Raw genomic sequence first — 6,099 nt, forward strand, 5'->3', positions numbered from 1 at the left:
TTACCTAATCTGAACCCACCAAAGACACGACAGGAAAAGACATTTCAGATCAGTGTTTCTCACGGATATATATGCAAATTTTTTAAAATAAACTTGTAGTAAATCAAATCCAATATTGAAAGGGTAAGAGAAATTTTAACACAGGAATTTAAGGTTAGTTTAACTTTTGGAGGGAGGGGACATCTAATTTGTCATTGAAAAATATTTTAAAATATGCCTTGGTATGGTGGTACATGCCAGCTCTTGGGAGGAAGAGGGAGGCAGAGTTCAGTGAGTTTGAGGCCAGATTGGTCTACATAGTAAGCTACAAGACAGTCAGAGCTACATAGTGAGATTTTGTCTCAAAAAACAAGACAAACCAGAAAACATTTTTTTAGATGTGTACAAGTGTGTCTGTGTGTGGGTATGCACATGTGAATACAGGTGCCTGCAGAGGCCGGAAGAGGGCCAGAGTGTCTGGAGTTACACACAGCTGTAGCCACCTGACATGGACCTGAGCCTGGGTCCTCTACAAGAGCAGTACGTGTTCTTAACCACTGAGCCACCTCTCCAGTCAGTAATTAATTGTCACAATAATGGTCTAAAAAAAGACAAGCTATGTGATGTCTTTACTAGATGCAGAAAAAGCAAACATTTGATGAAATCCAACCTTCACTCCTGAATAAAAACCCTTAGTAAACTCACACTGGGCCAGATGCCCAGAGATGTGGCCGAGTATCTGTGATGTAGTAGCAGGATGAAGGCACAGAACCTGCTGGGTGGGACGTCAGCTTGAGCTGTGCCTCTTCTCTCTGGTAGGGCAAAGGGGGTCAGAGGTGGAGAGTGGGTTACTGGAGAGGGGCAGGACACCTGAGAGCCCTGGGGGAGGTGTTAGCAAGCCCTCTCCTTGGACAAAAGTGTCAGTTTAACAGCGTCTTGAATCTTCTAAGAGACAAACATCAGCACGTGGGTGAGGGAGTTTCTAGATTAGGTTAGCTGAGGTTAGCTGACCCACCCTAAATGTGAGCAGCACTCTTTCATGAGCAGGGGGGTCCTGGACTATATAAGATGGGGGAAGTGAGCAGAGCACTCCCAACCCTCTCTGCTGCCTGACTGCAGGTCCAAGTGACCAGCTGCCTCGTATGTCTGCTGCCGTGATGCAGCATGGAGCATGTCGTGACGCACCTTGGCGCATCCTGATTGTGTCTTACGGTAAACAGTGCAGCCATCTGTAACATCTGTTGTAGAAACCTTGACTGTGAGCACAACCTACACTAACCTTAACTGCCTTATTAGCCATCTGTGTCTTCCATCACTGCTGTCCTCAGATGAGATGGAGCCCTGAATGTAAATCAAAGTGACTGAGTTCCAGACCAACCTGGTCCTCTATCCTGACATCCACTTCCCTCCGGCCACATAAGCCCCTGTCATCTCTGCTGAGAAAGCCTACCATGAATGGATTTCTGTAGCAGAGATCACCAATGCCTGCTTTGAGCCAGACTAGAGATGAATGTTACCCTCACCATGGTAAATACATGGCTTGCTATCTGTTGTACCATGGTGATGTGGTTCCTAAAGATGTCAGTGCTGCCATTGCCATGATCAAGACCAAGTGCAGTTTCCAATTTGTGGACTGGTGCCCCACTGGCTTCAAGGTTGGCATTAATTACCAGTCTTACATTGTGATACCTAGTGGAGACCTGGCCAAGGACCAGAGAGCTGTATGCATGATGAACAATACCACAGCCATTGCTGAAACCTGGGCTCACCTAGACCACAAGTTTGATCTGGTGAATGCCAAGTGTGTCTTTGTGCACTGGTATGTGGGTGAGGGCATGGAGGAGGGGGAGTTTTCTGAGACCCCTGAGGCCATGGTTGCCCTAGAGAAGGATGATGAGGAGATTGGTATGGATTCTTTTGAAGGAGAGTGTGAAGAAGAAAGAGAGGAAAGCTAATCCATTCTTTGAATCCCTGGATCACATCAAACTCCCAGAACTTCAGATTCAACATTAGGTAGCAGGCATTGATGCTTCTAATTGTGTTGTCTTTATTCTGTGATCATGTCTTCTCCATGTGTAGGTTTTTTCCATGATGTCTCAAAGTAAAAGCTTTAAGAAAAATAGATAGTGGCCACAGTAGCTCTCCAGGATGTGACAGGGGCCCAGGGCTCCTACACGGGTCACATTCTTCGCACACAGTCCCCTGTTCTCAATCGCATTGTCTGCTTGCTTGCCCCAGAGCAGGGAGTGGAGGAGGTAGGTGAGAAGGAGTCACTTTGTGGAGAAAGCACCACACAGTGAAGAGGGAAGGATAGGGTAGAGACAGCATGTGGCCATTAAGCAGTCTTCCCACTGCAGGCCCCCAAGAGGAAGACCCAGCCATGCCAAAGCCAGATGTTTTTATAAAGTAGAACATTATCAATGCCTTAACAGCTTATTCCCATTGTGAATCCAGTCACGAAAGCCTCCCATACCCCAAAATTGCCTAGAGGCATCTGAAGGAGGCATTTTCTCAGTTCAGGTTCCTCTACCCAGATGACTGACTAGTGTCAATTTAACACACAAAGAAAATCTAACCAGGACACTATTGGTGTATGCCCCCACCACCAGACCAAACTTTACTCAGGCAAAGATTCACAGATGGCTGGCAGTGGTAGGGTCTGCTTGTCTGAGCATGAAGGAGCAGGTGTTTGTCACCAAGTCAGTGAGTGCGGTGCTTTGAATAAGAATGCCCCCCCTAGGCTTATGGATTTGAATTCTCCAGGGAGTGGCACTATCTGAAAGGATTATGAGGTGTGGCCTTTTTGGAGAAAGTGTATCCCTAGGGGTGGGCTTTGAGGTTTCAAAAAGCCCATTCCAAACTCAGAGTCTCCCTCTTCCTGCTGCCTGCAGATCCAGATCGGAACTCTCAGCCACTTTTCCAGCACCATGTCTACGTGGGTGCTAGTGTGCTCCCCACCATGGCAGCAGCGGACGGAACCTCCGAAACTGTAAGCAAGCCCCAGATAAATGCTTTCCTTTAGAAGAGTTGCTGTGGTTATGGAGTCTTCTCACGCAACAGAACTCTAAGACTGTGTGACAGCTCACCCATGATGATTCTAACAACTCACACCTCTGTCGCTGGCTCCACTGGAACTGAGCTCTCCTTTGCTGCCTGGAGCAAAATAACCAATATTCTGAGACCAAGGATTTTGCGCTCAGTTGCCTCTTAACTTCCCACCCACCTTTCATAAGCAATTCAGCTGTCCAGTATCCTGGTACCACTTCAGTCCCTGCGCGGGAGGCGGTGCCTGGATGGCGCATGCGCGACCTGCTCAGCGTCCACCTAGAGCTGGTCCTGGGAGGCGTTCAACAAGACCCCAGAGAGTTCACGCCACAGGAAAGGTATACGGTGAGCCAGTACTTAGGGTGAAAGTGGTTGAGACACGAGGGCTTTATGGTCCAGAACAACTTTTGGCTTCACTATATAGCGGGCATTTGCTTGGTAAAAATAGTTATACAAAAGTTCAATAGAAAAGCCTCAGTCATGTGGAAAAACTGGAACTCTCATTTTCAGCTGGCGTGAAGGTAGGCAGACACAATTGTTTATCTTAACTCTTAGATAAGAGTTAAACCATACTCTACTACCTCAAAATGCCATAGTCCAACATGAATGTATACCTCCATTCATTTAAACTCACGTACCTTCATGTTAAAACAAAACATGGATAGGTGAGCACTTTCTTTGAAAGTGTGCTGGCTAAGTAATGGTGTTCAAGGCTTAATTTTTTTTAGTTTTCTCTCTCTCTCTATGTATGTACATGCGTGGTGTGTATGTGTGAGCGTGTGCGTGTGTGTGTTGGTGCTGAAATTAAGCCTAGAACCTTGTACATGCTAGGCTAGTGCTCCTCTACTAAATACCTGAGTCTTACTCAAAGCACTTTGAGAAGACCCCAAATGTCCTGTAGAACAGACGCCCTGCAGAATACCGTCACCATAGAACTGCACAGCGTGACAGTGAAGGATTGCCCCATCCCATGAAAGGAATCTCACAAGAGCAGAGGGACACTTAGAGGGATGGGGGAAAGGCGAGCCCTGCCTGAGCCCCTTCATTTACTTTATGGCTGATGGTTGAAATCCTCAAGATGAGTTCAGTGCTGTCGTCATCCTCTGGGGTTTAGAGCGTTGTTAATTCAGGAGTCTGTCTGAATCTGCGATAGACTTGTCTTGGCATAGTCTCTCTCTAGCCATGGCATTCCAGTTGAACTTTCTCTTGAACCTGGCCAAGGCAGCCACTTTTGCCTCAACTTCTGAAGATGAGAGGCCTTAGAACAGTATCTCAACCTATGGATCGTGACCCCTCTGGGGGCCAAACAACCCTTTCACGGGGGTTGCCTAACACCACGGGAAAACACAGATATTTACATTATGATTCATAACAGCAAAATTATAGTTACGAAGTAGCAACAACAACAACAAAGGTTTTATGGTTGGGGTCACCACAGCATGCGGAACTGTATTAGAGAGGGGCAGCGTTAGGAAGGTTGAGAACCACTGCCTTAGAGCCACAGAGGTGGCACAATGTGTGGATATCATTGCAACAACTTCCAAAGGATGGTGTGTTCCCTTCTTCGTCTTTCTTCTGCCACCGCGGCCAGAGAGACCAGAAGAGCAACCTTCTATTTCTTAACCTCATTTGAATCACCGGATGTATTTATTTTGTAAAACTTTACCTGCTTATCTACATACAATCCAGGGATTTTGTTGTTGTGAGCTGTGCTTTAAGAGGGGCTCAGGCAGTAAAGTGCTTGCTTCACAAGCCTGAAGACCACATAAAAAGCCAGGCAAGGCAGTGCACATTTGTAACCCCTGTGCTATGGGAAGCAGGGACAGGTGGGTCCCAGGGGTTTGCTGATCTGCCAGCCGAGCTGAACCAGAGTTCCAGGTTCAGCTGAGTCCAAAAGTGAGATGGGAAGCCAGCAAGTGGCTCCATGTGGACAAAAGTGCTTGCCACCAAGTCTGAAATCCACCAAGTCTGAAAGCCTTGGGTTGACCTCTGATGTCTACACATGCGCCATGGCACCCACACACACAGTAAACAAAATGTTAAAAACAGTCAGTGGAGAGAAGGTCGACATCTACCTCTGTACCTGTGGACAGCATGTGTATTCTCTTCCTCTTTCTCTCTACCTGTCATGAAACAGCTCCTTATGGAGATAAAGAAACTGAAGCCCTTCTTCCTTTTTACTCCAACCCCAACCAAAAGGAAGGTACAAGACTTAGCAAAACAGAGTTCTTGATCAGACAAACTAAATTTCCCCAAAGACATTGGCCGTGTACCTTTGGTCTCTGGACAAGCACCCTGGGGCCTTACTGGTGGACACCTGCGACCATTTTAGACATACCTCTAGCACCATGGTGACTTATCACTCCAGTCCACAGTTTTTTAAAGGTAAAATCCTGTTACTGTGTGTGCTGATGAAAATGTCTAAAATCAGTCTTCAAAGGCAGGTATGGAAAACTAGAAGGCAAGCACCCAAGCCCCTGACTACATCTGCATGCAGGACTGTGTTTGGGGGAAAGGGCTCCTGTTAGGACAGAATCCCAAAGCCTTGCAGCTCACACCAACAATCTGCACTCCTCCTCAGAAGTCCAGAGACATAGTATAAACAGCTGGAGAACACAAATGTAAATTTCCAAAAGTGTCCCACTGCAGGGCTGGGGACTGTGAAAGTGAGGGGGCTGAGGGAAGAAGTCAGGAACACTAGCCACACAGTCCGGGAACTGGAATCAAAAGAGCCAAGTCAGCAGCAGATCCAGGCCTAGGATGGGGCTCAGCCTGAAGGACCCTGATAGCCTGGGCTCTGGTGGTCAGCAAATGCTCAGCGATCAAATGCCCCTGATGAGCTTTACAAAAGAAAGATGAAGAGGCAGGATGTGGGCCATACTATGCAGTTTGAGTCTTTATAGGGTAAAAAAACAAACAAAAACAGCAACAAACAAACATAAGGGCATTAAATCTCTCGCTCTTGAGAACAGCAGCTCCCTGCGCATGGCAGAGAACAGTGCTATCTTTGTTCCGCCAAGCTCTGGGCGCTGTCTAGGGCTGTGTCCGGGAGGAGGACTGCTGCCAACCTGTTTC

The 6,099-nt window shown here is 47.2% G+C and overlaps 1 pseudogene; it reads left to right on the top strand.

The window, feature by feature from the left end:
* The first annotated feature begins 1,159 nt into the window (after nt 1–1,159).
* Nucleotides 1,160–1,934, top strand: LOC121453581 (annotated as a pseudogene).
* Nucleotides 1,935–6,099: the final 4,165 nt, after the last annotated feature.

This window comes from Microtus oregoni, unplaced genomic scaffold (assembly GCF_018167655.1).
Source record: "Microtus oregoni isolate MIOR12 unplaced genomic scaffold, Mior012 000011F_ref0000422, whole genome shotgun sequence".
Lineage (NCBI taxonomy): Eukaryota > Metazoa > Chordata > Mammalia > Rodentia > Cricetidae > Microtus > Microtus oregoni.